The sequence below is a fragment of the Schistocerca nitens genome, chromosome 2 (genome assembly GCF_023898315.1).
Source record: "Schistocerca nitens isolate TAMUIC-IGC-003100 chromosome 2, iqSchNite1.1, whole genome shotgun sequence".
NCBI classification, from domain to species: domain Eukaryota; kingdom Metazoa; phylum Arthropoda; class Insecta; order Orthoptera; family Acrididae; genus Schistocerca; species Schistocerca nitens.
Window position 1 is genome coordinate 189,340,248 of NC_064615.1, and position 12,202 is coordinate 189,352,449.

A 12,202-nucleotide genomic window follows, 5' to 3' on the forward strand; every position below is an offset into this window, starting at 1 on the left:
AGATCCAAATCTTTAAAGACGATACACTCATCGGTCTACGTTTTTCTCCTTCCCAGTGTGGTTCTTTTCAGGGGTGCATTCGGCTCTGGCTTCATTTTTGTGGACAATAATGGGCAACGGTTCGAACTGCGTAGGTGGATGAGCTCTTGGAAAGAGAGGATATTCGGAAAATGCAGTGGTGTGCGCGTTTACCCGACTTAAATCCCATTGAGTACATGTGGGGTACGTTGGGGAGACTATTGCAGCACTTCTTATGTACCAACGACCATCCGTGCTGGTAGAGAAATAGAACGTCCTACCACAAGGACTCCTTACCAATTTTGTTGTCTGCATAGGAGCTAGATGCAACGGCCTTGCCGCAGTGAATACACCGGTTCCCGTGAGATCACCGAAGTTAAGCGCTGTCGGGCGTGGCCGACACTTGGATGGGTGACCATCCAGGCCGCCATGCGCTGTTGCCATTTTTCGGGGTGCACTCAGCCTCGTGATGCTAATTGAGGAGCTACTCGACTGAATAGTAGCGGCTCCGGTCAAAGAAAACCATCATAACGATCGGGAGAGCGGTGTGCTGACCACATGCCCCTCCTATCCGCAACCTCACCTGAGGATGACACGGCGGTCGGATGGTCCCGATGGACCACTTGTGGCCTGAAGACAGAGTGCCTATAGCAGCTGGATGCAGAGCATGCATTGCTGTCTGTGGTAATCACGTACATCCTATTAAGGAGCATATCCCGCCCTTTCCAATGTCAGTGGGACCATCATTATTCGCAGTGACTTCAGTATAATTATTGTATTTGAATAAAGGTGTCATTTCTGTTCGTCTCATTGCGCGTTTCTTTCAATTACCTTCTGTATTATGCTGTAGTAGTTCTTTCTAAGTATGTTCCCAAGTTTCATCGAGCTATGTTACTTGGCAGTGATACATCATGCGAAACTTACTTTCGCCCTTAAATTTTGCATACTGTTGTATAAACAGTTAAACAAAATCAGTTTTGTTGCAAACTGGATCCCATTAGCTGTGAATGAAAGCAGTCAATATTGAAACTTCCTGGCAGATTAAAACTGTCTGTCGGACCGAGACTCGAACTCGGGACCTTTGCCTTTCGCGGGCAAGTGTTCTACCAACTGAACTACCCAAGCACGACTCACGCCCCGTCCTCACAGCTTAACTTCCGCCAGTAAAGTTTGGAAGGTAGGAGACGAGGTACTGGCGGAAGTAAAGCTGTGAGGACGGTGCGTGAGTCGTGCTTGGGTAGCTCAGTTGGTAGAGCACTTGCCCGCGAAAGGCAAAGGTCCCGAATTCGAGTCTCGGTCTGGCGCACAGTTTTAATCTGCCAGGAAGTTTCATATCAGCGCACACGACACTGCAGAGTGAAAATCTCATCCTGGGAGCAGTCAGTATTGTTATTTTCGTGATTTTACATAAACTGCGAGTTTCTGGTGCAAGCTGAAAGATTTTTGAGATAAATTCTCCCCCACAATGGTCATCCTTAACGAGTAATACCGTAGCTGCATATTGACCTAGTATGGGTTTAGTAGAAAGAGCCCAATCCAGTTAACACAGAAAATCAAAATATATCTTCTTGCATATTTCGCTATTCAAAGTTATTTCGTCCCATGGAGTCTTGCAACAGCTGACGCAATACAACGATGATACATACCTCATGTGACAGATATGTAATTGAGATTACGCTGGATGTGCACAAACAGACTGGTTTTAAGTTATCACGAAATGCAGGAGTCGTTCTTAAGAGCCGTCACTGCTTCGTAGAACAAACAATATGGATGAACGTAGCAAGTAGTTCTCTCGCACAGTAAATTTGTGCTGGCTCTTCTAATATCAGTCTACTCGTGTGACTGGTGGCTTTACGAAGTCGCTTTGTTACCGCTAGTCGGTCCGTGAAAGTGCACGGTGTCAATATTTTAAAAAAGAAGACGAGCGCAAAAATCCTATTTTTCAGGCGGTCATATTTAAGGCTTTGTTGATCGCAGAGCTAAGAGGCCAAGTCTTATGGATAGCCCTTGACCTAGTGATCATTTGCATGAATAAAGCTAGAGCGGACATATTGTAGTTATCAGCTCGCCCTATTTGTCCAAGAAATTCACAGTGCCGTAGACACTGGCGAGCAGATTGATGCCGTATTCCTGGACTTCAGGAAGGCATTTGATACGGTTCCGCACTTACGTTTAGTGAAAATAATACGAGCTTACGGAATATCGGACCAGGTTTGTGATTGGATTCAGGATTTCCTAGAAGAAAGAACACAACATGTCATTCTTAACGGTTCAAAATCTGCAGATGTAGAGGTAATTTCGGGAGTACCGCAAGGAAGCGTGATAGGACCTTTATTGTTTACAATATACATAAATGACTTAGTTGACAACATCGGTAGCTCCGTGAGGCTATTTGCAGATGACACGGTTGTCTACAAGAAAGTAGCAACATCAGAAGACTCGTACGTACTCCAGGAAGACCTGCAGAGGATTAATGAATGGTGCGACAGCTGGCAGCTTTCCCTAAACGTAGATAAATGTAATATAATGCGCATACATAGGGGCAGAAATCCATTCCAGTACGATTATGCCATAGGTGGTAAATCATTGGAAGCGGTAACGACCGTAAAATACTTAGGAGTTACTATCCGGAGCGATCTGAAGTGGAATGATCACATAAAACAAATAGTGGGAAAAGCAGGCGCCAGGTTGAGATTCATAGGAAGAATTCTAAGAAAATGTGACTCATCGACGAAAGAAGTAGCTTACAAAACGCTTGTTCGTCCGATTCTTGAGTATTGCTCATCAGTATGGGACCCTTACCAGGTTGGATTAATAGAAGAGATAGACATGATCCAGCGAAAAGCAGCGCGATTCGTCATAGGGACATTTAGTCAGCGCGAGAGCGTTACGGAGATGTTGAACAAGCTCCAGTGGCGGACACTTCAAGAAAGGCGTTACGCAATACGGAGAGGTTTATTATCGAAATTACGAGAGAGCACATTCCGGGAAGAGATGGGCAACATATTACTACCGCCCACATATATCTCGCGTAATGATCACAACGAAAAGATCCGAGAAATTAGAGCAAATACGGAGACTTACAAGCAGTCGTTCTTCCCACGCACAATTCGTGAATGGAACAGGGAAGGGGGGATCAGATAGTGGTACAATAAGTACCCTCCGCCACACACCGTAAGGTGGCTCGCGGAGTATAGATGTAGATGTAGATGTAGATGTATCCTACAATGCAGAGCCAAAATTTAAAAATAACGTGCTTCCTCCAGCCCAGGAAATTTAGCAAATCGGTTACTTCTTTTGCCTTTGGTGTGGTCTAGGGTAGGCTTCACGCCGCTTGTAAAGTATCAGTCGTTCATGGGCGGTTCCTGAGAAAACCCCGAGAAACTGTTTTTTTGGGAACCAAAACTACTAGTTTTGGGATGCTCACTTCTTTAGTGTCTATTCGTAGCAAATCGTCGAAATTTTTGCCATACTTTCTCGGTATGACGTTATCGTGGAACACTGAAAATCTTTTCGACATCATTATCCGTCACTGAGATCTAGAAGTTCCAAATTACCGTATTTACATACGCAATTTATGTACGTAATATTCGATCTGAGGCGTAAATGTAAGCGCTGTCACTGTATAATGGGCACTTCACGCCTACATAGCCTTGTCTTGACCTGGAAATTATTGGACAGCGCCATACGAAATTCTTTGAACTTGCAAATCAAACGCCTTTTTTGATCTACCGTAGGTGTAACCAAAGATGTTGTACATTTTTATGTGTAGTAATGTAAAGTGAACCTTTGTTGGATGGGAGACGATTCTGTGTTAACGTTGTATTGTGCATACTTCTGTGTTATTTATATATGTGTAAAACGACAAATTTTTAGTTACATAGATTTTTAATGTAGTAGCTGATACCAGGTCAGCTGCAGTATTGCAGTGAGCGGCAACTGCGTTTCAGTCAGCTGCAGTGTGCAGAGTCCGCAGAGGGTATGGTGGCCAATGCACAGTGGCCAATTTTCGTCCCAGGCGCAGGCGAGTGGATCGTTTGTTCGGAAGGGAAAGCCGACAGTATCTGACACCTTTCGGTCAGTCAGAGTTGACAGACTCGACGTGCACGCTCTGAAATCTTTCTCAAACGATTTTACAGAGGCTATCTCGTAAAAAAAATCATTTTTGCTTTATTTGTAGATTTATATAACAGGTTCATGATGATGTACCCATATTTCGTTAATGGACATAGTTATTGTGATATTTACGTGGAAGTAAATATGCGCGAAATTATAAAAACTTTGCAATGAAAAATAGAAGTCGCCATGATTTTGCGTTTGGTGCATATTACATAACATGTTGCTGTGTATGACATTTAGCTAACATATTGAAATTTTCTTTAGAGTTGGGTAGAAGTCTCTATCTGTCACCAGTCTCACGGAAACTGGTCTGACGTAGCACACTCATTTGCGATCGCGCCGCGCCAGCGATATAGCCAGAGTGAAATATCCACAACATTCCTCATATTTCGTTAATGGTTTGAGATATCGAAATAAGGTTTTGGCAAATGATAGCACGCAAAGAGGAGAGTATTATGCTACATGATTACTATGCAAAACTTGCTTATGTACTGTGATAGTCCACTAAATACAGTTTTTTTCGATGAAAGAATGTAATTCTTAAGAAACACCGAAACGAAAAATGCTGTTGGTTTTGGAACATCATAAGTGACAACATTACACGTTCGTTTTGTATTGGGGATGTGCTTTTTCATAAGGTACTGACCTTACTTTTCCTCAGTTCCTCATTTAATAAACTTAATAACCCACTGTTTCAGAATTTTTTTGCAACTGCGTCTGCGTAACATGTTACTGAGGTGAGACTATAAACTTCGTTTTGTTTTGGCTAAAGAAGTAAATTTTAACATGGCAGCAAAAGAAGTACGTAGGTTTTATTCAACATTCGCCACTCATGACACTTCTCTGAAAGTTACAAAGTGTTAACTTTGCTTCCGCCGTTTTTTTCCCAACTTTTGAGGCTTTAATGAAAAAAATTGATTACACATGTATCATTCAAAGTATTCTCCATATCTGGCCGCTACTTTTTCCCATCTTTCGGGCAGTGCACGAATCCCGCGTCGAAAAAATTGTTCGTCTTTTGAAGCTATCCACGCATCGATCCAATTTGTGACTTGTTCATGAGATCGGAAGTGTTGGTCAGCCAGGCCATGCACCATTGATCTGAACAGGCGATAGTCCGAGGGAGCAATGTCTGGAGAATACGGCGCGTGGGGTAGGACTTCCCATTTTAACGTTTACAAGTACGTTTTCACCTCTTTTCAACGTGTGGTCGAGCGTTGTCGTGCTGCAAAATCACTTTATTGTTCCTCTCGCTGTATTGTGGCCGTTTGTCTTTTAATGCTCTGCTCAAACGCATTAACTGCGTTCGATAACGAGCACCTGTGATTGTTTCACTTTGTTTTAACACCCCATAGTACACGACGCCGAGCTGGTCCCACCAAATGCAGAGCATGATTTTGGAGCCGTGAATATTCGGTTTGGCCGTCGACGTGGAAGCATGGCCGGGATATCCCCGATATTTTGCGTTTAGGGATTTCGTAATGAACCCGTTTTTCGTCCCCGGTCACAATGCGATGCAGAAATCCCTTCCGTTTTTGCCTCTGAAGCAACTGTTCACAAATACACAAACGCCGTTCAACGTCTCTTGGTTTCAGCTCACGCGGGACCCAAGTTCCCTCTTTCTGAATCATGCCCATAGCCCTGAGACGTTTTGAAATGGCTTGCTGTGTCACTCCCACTAATCGTGCCAATTCTTCTTGAGCTTGACGCGAGTCTTCACTCAGCAATGTCTCCAATTCTGCATCTTCCACCACTATGCCGGTCTGCGACGTTAAAATCGCCGTTCTCGAAGCGTTGAAACCATTCACGACACGTTCTTTCACTGATAAAATCCTTACCATACGTACTTGGGAGCATTCAATGAGACTCAGCTGCTGTTTTCTTCATATTGAAACAAAACAGTAACACTTCTCGCAAATGAGGAGAATTAGGCTCGTAAACTGTCATTTTCAATCAAGAACAACTTTATGATGCAGACACAAATCGACTAATGTTTGAATGAAAGCTGATTGCCTGACGTCTGCGCTCTGTTTCTTTCGACCGCTACTTACCGTTGTCGCCACCTATCGGCAAATGACGGAAGCAAAGTTGTACACCTTGCTTAATAAGCTAAGAAAAAATAAAATGTGCATTTTCACAAATGACGGAACATTTTGAATGGCCACTATGCAAGTGTAGGTATGGAGGGTCCCACTTAATATTTACATAAAATATGAGTGCAGACTTCAGTTTAGATTGGCACTTCCCATCCAGCGCTCGATATTTCCCCTATAGGTCCTTCCCGCAACCCCCACCTTTACCACTCTACCCACACCTGCCCTGCCGTTTGTGCATCTACCGGCCACGGTATTCTGTGCAGACACTTAATGTTTGGATGTGTGGCAGGCCAGTTCAAGTGACCTAACAGTACATTTAGAAAACACGAATAATGTGCATGGATCAAGACTGAAGTGCCACGTAGTCAGAGTGCACAACCATGTTTCCTTCTGGTACCGTGTCCCACCATCCTTCATGACAATGCACCATGCCACATGGCGAACCCCATGCAGGAGCTCCAGCATTCGATGGGGGAGAGATATTGGAACGTCCGCCATATTAACCCGACATGAGTCCGTGCGATTACAACCTGAAGGAACCTCTTCGTGTCCAACCATGTGGTGCCGAACATTAGCCGGAGCAAGAGGGGTAGCTCCAGCTCGTGGTCCAGTCCGACCGCGTGGCTGGGAATTCCATATTGACGCAGTGTCGAGGAGCGTGCTTTGTGTCGATGAACGAGATTTGTATGCCGGGAGTTCCAAAGATGGCGGACTTTGTGAAACCATAATGGGAGACATTTTACAGTTCATGTAGAAATTAATAATAGCCAGAGGAATCATGATACCTTAAAAAGAAACATGTACATTACCATTATTCGCATGATGATTCTGATGGTGTAATCAGATTTTCAATATCTTTATTAGTTTAAAGTTTAGTATCTGACTGTAAATTATACAAGTAACACCCAGCAACGAATTTTCAAAATCTAAACGGTTCATCCGATTTTGTTGATCGGCGTGTCTCTAGAAAGCTATTAGTGTAAACCTAAATTGGTATTAATTACACGCATGTAACTTGAATAGTACATGAGTTAGATGGAGGTCAAAGTGGCCAATCGCGTCAGGCTATATGTACTCCACAGTTACACGTAAAAAACGGTAGCAGCATGCTTATATATTTATTCGTCTATGTCTTTGTTTATATCCGATGTATACTATTCATGAGGAAATTGGTCAAATATTTACTGTGTTTTAGAAAGCACAGAGACATTAAGCTATTGGCCTACTTTTGTTTCTATTCCTTTGATATATGTTTATTTGATTTGTTTATGTATTTAATATGTGTTACAGCGTATTTATGGTCCAGCCGTAGGCATATTTATTTAATTTCAAGTTGTTGTTGTTGTTGTTGTTGTGGTCTTCAGTCCTGAGCCTGGTTTGATGCACCTCTCCATGCTACTCTATCCTGTGCAAGCTTCTTCATCTCCCAGTACCTACTGCAACCTACATCCTTTTCAATCTGCTTAGTGTATTCATCTCTTGGTCTCCCTCTACGATTTTTACCCTCCACGCTGTCCTCAAATACTAAATTGGTGATCCCTTGATATCTCAGAACATGTCCTACCAACCGATCCCTTCTTCTAGTCAAGTTGTGCCACGAACTTCTCTTCTCCCCAATCCTATTCAATACTTCCTCATTAGTTATGTGATCTATCCATCTAATCTTCAGCATTCTTCTGTAGCTGCACATTTCGAAAGATTCTATTCTCTTCTTGTCCAAAATATTTATCGCCCATGTTTCACTTCCATACATGGCTACACTCCATACAAATACAACTTATTTAAATGTAAATCCAGTATTTTGTATGTGTTTCAATATTTTTGTGAGTGTGCGTTGGCTTGGAGACATGGCGGGAGTGCTCTAGCCAATCTCAGCGCTCGTTACTACGGTAGGCGACTACCGAAGTCAATGGAGAGGCTGGAGGAAAGTGGGGGAGGAGCATCGGGTCGCACAGGATGGGGGAGTGCTGGACGGGAAGGCGCGACGGACGGTCGCAGGGAATACTTGCAGAGTGTTGAGCAGTTCGCGCGTGGTCGCGGGAGATAGAAATATTTCGTTGTGCCGACTTATGCACTTGTGAGATATCCGTGGCTTCTACAGTGAAGACGTAGTATGCGGTTAGAAATGAATATCTAGCGAGCTATGTTGTTGTTCATAACTAATGACGTGAAGTAGGAATCTATTGTTTCCCTGTTATTCAACTTATATTTTATTTCATTGTTGGACCATCGACACCAATAAGTGTTTTGCAATAATAAACGGCATGCTTAAAGGTACTTCTGCTATCGTACTCATCATTTAAAGTCGTTAAAAATAGTACCTGCAGATTTTATTTAGTTGCAATCTTTCATTTATAAATTTCTTTGTTACATTCAAAATTCGCAATTTCCGAGTGATAGAAACCTTCGACCATTCGATTCATGTGTATATTCATATTGTATACTGTAGACTCAGCAGTATTTGGCTTGTAATGCGGAAAAAATTTTAATATTTGAACTCTGAGTCTGAGGGTACGTAGTCGAGGGCCACCATCAATTTTTTATTTGATAGCCCGCATGCTACAACACAAGATATCACTCAATTTGAAATTATCTTATCCTCTCTTCGTAGCTGTAACCTTTTTAGTTTGGACGATTTTTCTTTAATAACTGACCTTTCATCCAACGTAGATGGTCTCCATTTTGTGAGATGCTGAGGTTGTTGTTTGCTTTAAACTGATATACCTCTTAAGGATTAAGTAAGGGCGGTCCTTGCGAGATATCGACAGAGATGGATCCACTGATGGTATACGACTTCTCTATCGGGGAACGTGATCCAGGTGCGGGGCGATTATATTGAGGATATGCAATACGGTGAACGTCTGACAATATAGTTAGCTGTGAATGATAACCTACTTTTTATCCAAGCCATGTATTTATTAGCGTTGTATTTGTTTTGCTATAACGCACAAAATCACTACCACGCCATCAAAAATGGTGGTTTATTATCAAAGGAAAGTCATGTAATGTTGGTAAAGGTTTATAAGGAATCTGCTTCCCCATTTCCAACAGACCAAAAATGGCTGGTTGAGTTCGAATGTGCCCAAACTTGTCTCGAATATGATCCACGTGTAAATCATCCCTGTAGATCATCCACAAGTGAGAACACGCGGAACATGCACAGCGTGATATTCAACTATTAGCGATTCAAGGTACAGTAAATGAAACAGTTGACTCCATAAGGATATCAGAAGAAACATTGCAGTCAGTTTTGTGAGAAAATTTTTTGTGCAGTGTCGACGGCGCGTTTATTGAATGCAAATGCGAAAACTAATTTCACAGATATGTTTAGGCCGTTTGAAAAAGAAGGATACGAGTGATTTAGTGCACCAGTTTTTTACTATGTAAGAAAACAGCAATAAAATCTGTCGGTAGAACTGCGAAAAATGGTGTCCCTGCAGGAAAATGATGAAGTTGATTTAAGTTGCCGGAAACGAAATGGCGAGTTCTTTCTGGTATGAAAATGGCGTCAACTGCCGACTCGCGTCAGAAGTTTACGACACAATTAAGCAAAGGTTTTGCTGTAACTACCACTGAAATTCGTTTAACTAACTCTAAGCTTTGATGAATGACTTTTTAAACTTTTTATGTCTTACGTGTTAGCACCGGTTAATGTTGTGATCTTCTTCCTGAAGACTGTTTCGAACCTCTGCTACCTTTACTATTTCTTCTCTCAAAGATACCCATTCGTGTTCTGTTGAGTTGCTTTCCTTGTTCCAGTCAATCGTTGCCTTAAGCTCCCTTTGACTCTTTCAACAGCCGTAGATTCTTCAGTTTATACAGGTATTGTCTCCTTAAATTCTACATCTACATCTACGTGATTGCTATTCCCAATTAAGTGCTTGGCAGAGGATTCAATGAACCACCTTCAAGCTGTCACTCTACCGTTCCACTCTCGAACGGCGCGCGGAAAAAACGAGCACTTAAATTTTTCGGTGCGAGTCCTGATTTCTCTTATTTTATCGTGATGATCATTTCACCCTATGTAGGCGGGTGCCAAGAGAATGTTCCCCCCTTTCTGCAATTTCTTCAGTTTTAATCTGTACTTCTTGACCAATAATTCACTGCCAGAGTGCACGTGTGCACCTAGAAATGTTTTTCAGTGTAGAATCTGGTTTCTGACTCTTTCTAACCATTATACAGTTTGCAACGTACCGGTATCTCCAGGTTCCATCCATGTATACAGCTTTTCACGGTCCTTAATCTGTCTGCAGTGATCAAATTATGCTCTATGCAAATTTCTACCAGGCGACTTCCTCTTTCATTCCTTTTCCCCAGTCCAAGTTCTCCTGCTGTTGTTCTGTTTCCTACAATTATATTCAGGTCCCCCGTCACAATTAAATTTTCATTTCCCTGAACTATCTGAATATTTTTTTTGTTTCATTTTGTCATACATTCTTCCAAACTCTTAATTATCTTCGCAGCTAGTAGGCATGTAAACTTGTACTACTGTGCTGAATGTTGACTACATGTATATCTTGGCTACTATAATACGTTCACTGTGTTGTCTGTAGTAGCTTACTCACATTCCCATTTTCTTAGTCTTCATCAGACCTACTTCTTCATTGCCCTTTTTGATTTTGTATTTATAGCCCTGTATGTATCTGACCAGAAGTCCTGTTCGTTCTGGATTCACACTTCACAAATTTCTAATATAACTAATTTAAGCTTATCCATTTCCCTTTTTTTAAATTCTATGAGCTACCTACCCGACAACGTGTTCTAACATTTCACGCTGCGGCCCGCAGAACGCCAGTTTAGTTTTTTTGGTGACGTACACCTGAGTAGTCCCCACCAGCGGATCCTAAAGGGAGGCTGTTTGACCATCGTAAATACACTCCTGGAAATGGAAAAAAGAACACATTGACACCGGTGTGTCAGACCCACCATACTTGCTCCGGACACTGCGAGAGGGCTGTACAAGCAATGATCACACGCACGGCACAGCGGACACACCAGGAACCGCGGTGTTGGCCGTCGAATGGCGCTAGCTGCGCAGCATTTGTGCACCGCCGCCGTCAGTGTCAGCCAGTTTGCCGTGGCATACGGAGCTCCATCGCAGTCTTTAACACTGGTAGCATGCCGCGACAGCGTGGACGTGAACCGTATGTGCAGTTGACGGACTTTGAGCGAGGGCGTATAGTGGGCATGCGGGAGGCCGGGTGGACGTACCGCCGAATTGCTCAACACGTGGGGCGTGAGGTCTCCACAGTACATCGATGTTGTCGCCAGTGATCGGCGGAAGGTGCACGTGCCCGTCGACCTGGGACCGGAACGCAGCGACGCACGGATGCACGCCAAGACCGTAGGATCCTACGCAGTGCCGTAGGGGACCGCACCGCCACTTCCCAGCAAATTAGGGACACTGTTGCTCCTGGGGTATCGGCGAGGACCATTCGCAACCGTCTCCATGAAGCTGGGCTACGGTCCCGCACACCGTTAGGCCGTCTTCCGCTGACGCCCCAACATCGTGCAGCCCGCCTCCAGTGGTGTCGCGACAGGCGTGAATGGAGGGACGAATGGAGACGTGTCGTCTTCAGCGATGAGAGTCGCTTCTGCCTTGGTGCCAATGATGGTCGTATGCGTGTTTGGCGCCGTGCAGGTGAGCGCCACAATCAGGACTGCATACGACCGAGGCACACAGGGCCAACACCCGGCATCATGGTGTGGGGAGCGATCTCCTACACTGGCCGTACACCACTGGTAATCGTCGAGGGGACACTGAATAGTGCACGGTACATCCAAACCGTCATCGAACCCATCGTTCTACCATTCCTAGACCGGCAAAGGAACTTGCTGTTCCAACAGGACAACGCACGTCCGCATGTATCCCGTGCCACCCAACGTGCTCTAGAAGGTGTAAGTCAACTACCCTGGCCAGCAAGATCTCCGGATCTGTCCCCCATTGAGCATGTTTGGGACTGGATGAA

At 43.7% G+C, this 12,202-nt stretch overlaps 1 pseudogene; it reads left to right on the forward strand.

Moving 5' to 3' along the window:
- Positions 1–343: 343 nt before the first annotated feature.
- LOC126238153 (5S ribosomal RNA) lies at positions 344–461 on the forward strand (annotated as a pseudogene).
- The last annotated feature ends 11,741 nt before the right edge of the window (positions 462–12,202 follow it).